The following is an 8,921-nucleotide window of genomic DNA, read 5'->3' on the forward strand; positions in this document are numbered from 1 at the left end:
ACTTCTATCAGACTCAGGAAACCATCTGGGGTTCTGGGGATTAAACCTGGATCAGTTTCATGCAAGGCAAGCAAGCACCCTTCCCCAAAATTCTATTGCTCTAGTCCTTCGAGAAGCTTTTATTGGGGAGGGGAGCTTTTTTTTTTTTTTTTTTTTTTTTTTTTTTTAATATAATTTTTATTTTGATCATAGTGGCTTACATATTGTTGACAATAATATTTTAGGTACATATTTACATAAAATCAGGGGGGATTCCCATCCCCAAATTGTCCTCCCTACTCCCCCGTTTCCGTCTTACCTCCCATTTCCTCTTCCCTCACCCCCAGGGCGGCTAGAATATGTGGTCCCCTCTGTCTCTAACCAACTACTTAGTAGTCTTGCATCAGTTTGGTCTTGATGCCTCCCTTATTTCTCCCTCTAAGTAGGGGCAGGGGTAGCTAGTTCAAGTTGCGTGGTTTTGCCTGAAAAAGAGAAAATAAATAAACCGGGGTAAGAGTTTAATACCCCGAAAATGGGCAGAATCCTTCTAGAGGTTCTCATCATCGATTTGGGAAATGAAGGAGAAAAAGAAGTTGAAACACTCCACCAGTACCAAAAGAAGTGTCAAATATCCAGTGAGGACTCCAGCTATAACGATAAGCACCACAAAAAAACAGATAAAAAATAAACCAAAACAAACTAAAAACAAACACAAACAAACAAAAAACACGCCGTGGTCTTGAAATAAGAAACATGGCGTAGCACATAACGAAAGAAAAGAAAGGAAGAGAAAGAAAAGAAAAAAAAAAAAAGAATAATTGGGGCCAACAATTTCAATAATCACATCCAAACTGAGGAATCGACCAAAATAGCTAGGTAAATAAAAATAATAATAACAATAATAAATGAAGGTAAGATATATATATATAACCAAGGTTTTGTGTTTTTTGTATTTTTTTTTTCCCTCCTGCCCTGGCACAGTAAATATTGGGGTCATTCGAAAAGGAATTCACTTGCCCTATAAGATATGGGGTTTCTCCGTCCTTGGAGTATACTGTCATGGAATCAGCTCTAGTCTTTGCTCAGGATCATTACTCTCCAGGTTGTGGTTTTTTTTTTTTTTTTTGGTGTGTGGAAAGCTTCTGCTCTGTCCAGTGTGATACCGTCAGAGCTCTGTGTTTAGCAGTCCCAGTATCTGTACATATCCTGAGGTGGGACTTATGGTGAAGTCAGTCTTTGTGAATCTGGAGGTTCTGTTACCTCAGTGCCATTTTAATCCATCTTCTGTGGTTGGTGATCTTGGTCTTTGCGCTGAACCTAGGAAGGCATCTAGGATAGCGTCTTTCTTTGTTCTTCCAGAAGCCCCTTTCCGTTACAATTGTCTCTGCCGGACCTTTGGGACTGGGGATCATGCTTATTGTGCAGGTCTTAGTTCAAACCCTAGACTAGGGCTTTTTTATTGGTCCCAAGATGTATACAGTCTGGTCGTGGTTCTAGTATCCAGTCATCTGTAAATCACGATCTTGGCTTTTGGACCTACCAAAGGGTGCCACGTCTTCTGGTTTTGTCTTGTCGTTAGCTGGTGAGGTAGGCTAAACTGCTCTAAGGTCAAGTTGTTCACATTTTCCTCATTGTCGAGATATCATGTTAGAGCTGGCCCTTGTTGTTGACCCTGCAGTAATAAGGCTGTCCCAGATGGAGATTGTTTCTTACAGCTGTTGTGAGGAGCTGTGCCGTTTCTATGTCTGGGATCCAGGGTTCAAGGCTGGTTGAATGGTATCTAATCACCTGAGGTCTAAGTTGATTCCACATGACATATTTTCAAGGTAGGAGATAACCCTGTATTGTAAACAACTATGAGTTCCTATCTCTAGTAGATAAGAGCTCTTTTTTTTTTTTTTTTTTTTTTTTACTATGTAAGATTTCCCCTTTATTTAGTGTGCCTTTGCAGGGGGAAGTGGTGCTCCATTATATGTCGGAGTATTTGGGGTGGACAGAGTGAGTAACAGAGATAGGTCACATACCCAAAGACGATTAAAAAAAAAAAAAAAAAAAAAAAAGGAAATAAAAGTGTATGTGCCCACAAATGTATATGTAAGGCAGACATTTAAATAAATAAGTTAATTAAAAAATATAAAAAAATTAAAATGAGTTAGCGAAGTTTTTAAAGGACCAATGTGGTGCAAAAGACTACTTTGCATTTGGGAGAGAACAGGTAAAGAGTTGGTGTATTACAGGTCTTATGCCTATGTTGGAAGTACAGTTTTCCCATTGTCTTTTGGATTTTTCTTGTGGTGTGTGGGTTCCCAGGCATCTTCCAATCACACCCCCTGCCCCCCTTCAGATTGGTAAAAATTTGCAGCTGGGAGGTCTTGGAAGAGTTCTTGCATTGGGGATACTATTGGACCTAAGTCCGGTTTCAAGAAACAGTCCATGTTAGGGGGAGTTGGTAGGGAGGGTCTCGCAGCATGTGTCCACAGGGGAGTTGGCTGTCTTTTCTTGCAGGAGACGATGTGTGGGTTCGGTTGGGTGTCCCCTCGCCTGGGTGCTGGGTACTGGTTCATTGGGTAGGAGGTCGATCTTGATGCCTAAAAGATTAAGGACTGAGGGTGGAGAGTTTTAATATGGTGGGAGATCTGGATGGGATTGAGGGGTGAAGGGATAGTTGGATTTCCGGGGGGGAGAAAGGGGAAGATATATGGGAGGGGTATGAAGGAAGAGAAAAGAGAAAATACCGTAGAAAGGGAGAAGAGAAAGGGAAAAAAGTAAAGAGAAGAGTAGAAGAGAAAAAGAAAAGAGAAAAAAAATAGAGAGAAGAAAGGAGAGAATAGCAAGGGAATGCTGGTTTGGTTGAATGTGTTCGATGACTAGAGCCTGTAGTTTAGGTCTGTACATCGCAGGTACTGCTTTGGTGGTCTGACTGGTCACGTGCTTCGATTCCTAAAAGAAGGTTTAACCTAGAGGTAAAGTGAATGTTAAAGAGTTTTCTCGTGGCCGTCTCATAGTGCAAGCAAGGTATGGTATCTCGTGTGGTATCCCGAGTTGCCATCTTAGTTTGTCCGCCCTTTGCATCTAAGGGCGCCTGTGGAAAGAAAAGCTGAGAGGTTATTTTTAAAATATAGTAAGGTAAAGGGATTAAAACGTAGTGTTATGGTATGTTGCCATTGCATTACGTGATTTCCCGCGGTGTTCTATACTTGTGTTCCTGTTTACGATCTCTAAGGGATTATTGTGGGCCTTTGTTGTAGGAGTCTGGTTACATACCTGTTCTCTCCATGTTGCTGTTTCTGTTGTTGCTGTTTTCTTTGTGGTATAATGTGCAGTCAAGAGTTTGCATTGTTCCTTTTTCATGTATTTTGGACACTGCTCCCACGTATATGTTGACTATTACAGTGATCGGAGTTTCTACCCTGTTAAACCCTGTTATATGATTGTTAGGTATTAGTTGTGTATAAAATATATGTTCTAGGTGTTTCAGAATAGTGCTACCATTCTGTGTTTATCTTTTGTCTTCTGGCTTACTTCGTTTAACATAACATGATCTAGGTCCATCCACGTTGCTGCAAAGTCTGTGATTGTATCATTTCTAACTGCCATGTAATATTCCATTGTGTATATGTACCACATCTTAATGATCCATTCATCCGTTGTTGGACACCTAGGTTGGTTCCAAGATTTGGCTATTATACTGAGTGCTGCGATAAATAGTGGGGTGCATATGTATTTTGGAATGAATGTCCTTCCATCTTGTGGGTATATGCCTAGGAGGGCAATTGCTGGGTCAAATGGCAGCTCAATTCTGAGTTCTTTGAGCACTCTCCAGACTTTCCTCCATAGGTGTTGGACTAGGGGACATTCCCACCAGCAGTGGATGAGAGTTCCTTTCATACCGCATCCCCGCCAACAAAGGTTGTTTCCATTATTTTTGATGTGGGCCATCCTCACTGGTGTAAGGTGGTATCTCATTGTTGTCTTGATTTGGATCTCCCTGATGATGAGTGAAGGTGAGCATGTTTTCATGTGTTTGTTGGCCATCCTTCTGTCTTCCTCAGAGAAGTGTCTATTCATTTCATCTCCCCATTTTTTTATAGCTTTGTTTGCTTTTGGGGGGCTCAGCTTTCTGAGTGCTTTGTATGTTCTAGATATCAGCCCTTTATCTGATATGTCGAGTGAAAAGATTTTTTCCCATTCTGTTAGCTGTCTTCTTGCGTTAAGCAGGGTTTCTTTTGCCATGCAGAAGCTTTTTAGTTTGATGTAGTCCCATTTGTTTATATTTGATGCTAACGTTCTTGCCATTGGTGCTCCATTCTCAAAGACCTTTTTGATATATAGGTCTTTGAGTGTTCTGCCTATTTTATTCTCAATAAACTTTATGGATTCGGGTCTGATTTCAAGGTCTTTGATCCACTTTGAGTTGATTTTTGTATAAGGAGTAAGGTATGGGTTGATTTTCACTTTTGTACATGTGGTTTTCCAGTTGTACCAACACCATTTGTTGAATAGGCTTTCTTTGTTCCATTTCAGATTCTTGCCTCTTTTATCAAATATTAGTTGGCTATATACCTGGGGGTTTATGTCTGGGAATTCTGTTCTGACCCACTGGTCTGATGTCCTGTCTCTGTTCCAGTACCATGCTGTTTTGATTACTATGGCTTTATAGTATAGTTTCAAGTTAGGTAAGGAGATGTGGGGAGGGGAGCTTTTAGGTTTTGGGGCTTTTGGCCACACCCAGTAGTGCTCAGGGGTTACACCTGGCTCTATGCTCAGAAATCACTCCTGGCTGGCTCCGGAGATCATATGAGATGCAGGAGATCAAACTGAATCATTCGCATGCAAGGCAAACACCATACCCACTGTGTTATCTCTCTGGCCCTGAGAAATCTGACCTTTGATTTTCTACTTTCCTCATTAACTGCAACGTACTACCAAACATTGTAAACAGCAGACCATATCTATGATGATAATCCTTATCCTTAAAATCTAAGTGTGTTTGGGCCAGAGTGATAGCACAGCAGTAAGATATTTGCCTTGCATGCAGCCAACCCAGGACGTACCTAGGTTTGATCCCCAGCATCCCATAGGGTCCCCTGAGCCTGCCAGGAGTGATTTCTGAGTACAGAGCCAGGAGTAACTCCTGAGTGCCACTGGGTGTGGCCCAAAAACTAAAAATAATAATAAAATAAAATAAAAATCTAAGTGTGTAGTAGAAAAGTGTATAGTTGATACTAATGTTTTCAACTCTTGTCCTTGAGCCAGTCCAGTACACAGGCATAAAAAGAATTTAAAAAAAAATGCTGTACTATACTGGGTGGGCTTATACAAATATGCTCCAGAACGTTTACACAATGACAAAATCACTTAACAACACATCAGAACATACTGCCATAGTTAAGTGAATCATGATTTTACTGACTGAGTAATCTTTCATTTATTCATTCAACATAGGACTAGAGCAATGAACAAAACAAGCAAAAACTCTCAGAATTTACATTCTAGTAGAGAAAAGCCCGCCAAAAATCAATAAGTAAATTATGTCATTTAATGGGAAAAGACATAAAAAGAATGAGGCATGCAGGAGACAGGAAGTTCAAGTTCAACTGGAGTAAGAGCATCCTTGTTGCAGTCACATGAGAAAATAAGAGCTGAGTCCTGCCCCTAAAGGAGGAAGCTGGGGATTGCAGGGTTAAAGGAACAAAGTGCAAAGGTTCTGAGATTGTATCTGAGCTTGATGGAGGTGTCGTAAGAAGATTATGCTGCTAAAAGCAAATGAAGAGGAGGGCAGAATTCAGACTGGAAAGGTTTTTGGCCCAAAAAGGAGGCTGGAGTGCTGGAGTGGTAGTGCATCGGTAGGGCATTTGCCTTGCACACGGACCCCTGTTTGATCCTTGGTGTCCCATATGGTCCCCCAAGCCAGGAGCAATTTCTTTTTTTTTTTTTTTTTTTTTTGGTTTTTGGTTTTTGGTTTTTGGTTTTTGGGTCACACCCGGCAGTACTCAGGGGTTTCTCCTGGCTGTCTGCTCAGAAATAGTTCCTGGCAGGCACGGGGGACCACATGGGACACCGGGATTCGAACCAACCACCTTTGGTCCTGGATCGGCTGCTTGCAAGGCAAACGCCGCTGTGCTATCTCTCCGGGCCCAGGAGCAATTTCTGAGCTCATAGCCAAGAGTAACCCCTGAGCATCACCGGGTGTGGCCCCCCAAAACAAAAAACAAAACAAAACAAAAAGGAGGCTGCACACATGTACTACGGGCATGTGAGCTGTACAAACAGGACAATGACCAGTAACAGTGAATTTAATTCTGCCAATTCAACACTAGATCTTCAGGGCTGTTGTTGAAATAACTCACATACATAATCATAAAGCATCTGCCAAGTCAGGTGGGAGGAAGTAAGTTGAATTGCCTACAAATCTTTACAGCAATTTTTCAGATTGAGAAACTGTAATTCATGGTTTTTCCTAATGAAAAGCTAAGTTATTAGAAAGATGATTGTGATCTTAACCATTGTCACAAAATAGAAAATACTTGTTATCAAATCGTGGACTCAGAGCTGATGATTTGGTTTTGCTAGTTTGTGTTTTTGTGGATGCTTTTTATTTTGATTCTGAAACCACACCCGTGTTTGAGAAGGCTACTTCCTGCCTGGTACTCAGGGGTCACTCCTGATGTTGCTCAAGGGATCATGTGCTATCCCAAACCTCCTGTATGCAAAACATGTGCTCCAGACTTTCAGAAATCTTTCTGGTCCTGTTTGTTTATTTATTTATTTATGTGTGTGTGACAGCAGGATTGTACTTAGGGCTTCAAATATGCTAAGTATGCATTTTATCACTGAACTATAGTCCAGCCCCATAAAAATACATTGTATAACTAAAAGATAATAGAATGCTGTCAGAGCAACTACATCTAAATGAAACTAAACTAACGAACTCTAGATGAGGGGGGAAGGTGAATAAAGTGGGACATATCTGCATTGGTGAGTGGATGGATAGGTCTCGGCATTTTGGCAGTGGTGAGGGAGGTGTCGACCATAAATGCCAGCAGCATTATGGAGGCAGAATGACAGTACAGCAGGCTGAGTGCTTGCCTTGCACATAGTATCCTGGGTTCCATTCCAAGCACCACACAGTATCCCTCAGCATGGCCAGAAGTGATCCCTGAGCACAGCCAGGTGTGACCCAAAAACAAACAAAAAAATGTTAGCACTATTGTAAACATATGACCTTATAGGCTTAACTATAATAAATTTTAGAAATAGAAATAAGAAAATAAAGCCAAGGGCCCGGAGAGATAGCACAGCAGCGTTTGCCTTGCAAGCAGCCGATCCAGGACCAAAGGTGGTTGGTTCGAATCCTGGTGTCCCATATGGTCCCCCGTGCCTGCCAGGAGCTATTTCTGAGCAGACAGCCAGGAGTAACCCCTGAGCACCGCCGGGTGTGACCCAAAAACTTAAAAAAAAAAAAAAAAAAAAAAAAGAAAAAAGAAAAGAAAGCCAAAGGAGAAGAGATTAGAGAGGAGCCACTGTCCCAGGGAATGACACTGACCAGTCTTTTTTTGCTGTTATTGTTGTTGTTTTTGTTTGTTTGTTTGTTTGTTTTGGGGCCACACCCAGTGATGCTCAGAAGTTACTCCTGGCTATGCGCTCAGAAATCGCTCCTGACTTAGGGGACCATATGGGACGCCGGGGAATCGAACCGTGGTCCACGTCCTAGGCTAGCGCGTGGGCAAGGCAGACAAACACCTTATCGCTTGCACTACCACTCGGCCCGACACTGACCAGTCTTTCAGCAGGAAAGATATCAATTCTTTGTACCAAAATGTTTTTTGGTTTTTAGTTTTTATTTTGTTTGTTTTTTTGGTTTTTGGGTCACATCCAGCAGCGCTCAGGGGTTACTCCTGGCTCTACGCTCAGAAATCGCTCCTGGCAGGCTCAGGGGACCATATGGGATGCCGGGATTTGAACCACCATCCTTCTGCATGCAAGTCAAACACCCTACCTCCATGCTATCTCTTCGGCCCTCTGTTTTTTATTTTTGGGCCACACCTGGTGATGCTCAAAGGTCACTCCTGGCTATGCTCTCAGAAATCGCTCCTGGCTTGGGGGGCCATATGGGACACCGGGGGATTGAACCGCAGTCCGTCCTACGCTAGTGCAGGCAAGGCAGACCCCTTACTGCTTGCGCCACAGCTCCAGCCCCCCAAAATAGGTTTTATTCTGCCAATCTTTCTATATAAAGATTGTAAATATACTGAGAGGTCAAGACCTTCATGTAAAAGAAGGGATAGTTGGAGTCAGAGCAATAGTACAGCAAGTAAGGCACTTGCCTTGTATGAGGCCAACCCAGGTTCAGTCGGTAGCATCCCATCTGGTCCTCCAAGCATTGTCAAGAGTGATTCCTGAGTGAAGAGCCAAGTGTGGCTAAAAAATTATTTTTTCTTTTTGGTCTTGGGTCACACCTGGTGTTCCTCAGAGGTTACTCCTGGCTCTGCGCTCAGAAATCGCACCTGGCCCGCAGAGGGGACCATTTGAGATGCTGGGATTCTAACCACGATCTGTCCTAGGTCAGCTGCGTGCAAGGCAAATGCCCTACCGCTGTGCTATCTTTCTGGCCCAATTTTTTTTAAAGTAACAAAATTAAAAATAATGTTCAGGGGCCGGAGAGATAGCATGGAGGTAAGGCATTTGCCTTTCATGCAGAAGGTCATAGGTTCAAATCCCGGCATCCCATATGGTCCCTGAGCCTGCCAGGAGCGATTTCTGAGTGTAGAGCCAGGAGGAACCCCTGAGCGATGCCAGATGTGACCCAAAAACCAAAAAAAAAAAAAATAATGTTCAGGGGCTGGAGCAGTGTTACAAGCAGTAGGGCATTTGCCTTGCACAAGCTAACCTGGGACGGACCGTGGTTCAATCCCCTGGCATCCCATATGGTCCTCCAAGCC

The sequence above is a fragment of the Suncus etruscus genome, chromosome 12 (genome assembly GCF_024139225.1).
Source record: "Suncus etruscus isolate mSunEtr1 chromosome 12, mSunEtr1.pri.cur, whole genome shotgun sequence".
Classification (NCBI taxonomy): Eukaryota; Metazoa; Chordata; class Mammalia; order Eulipotyphla; family Soricidae; genus Suncus; species Suncus etruscus.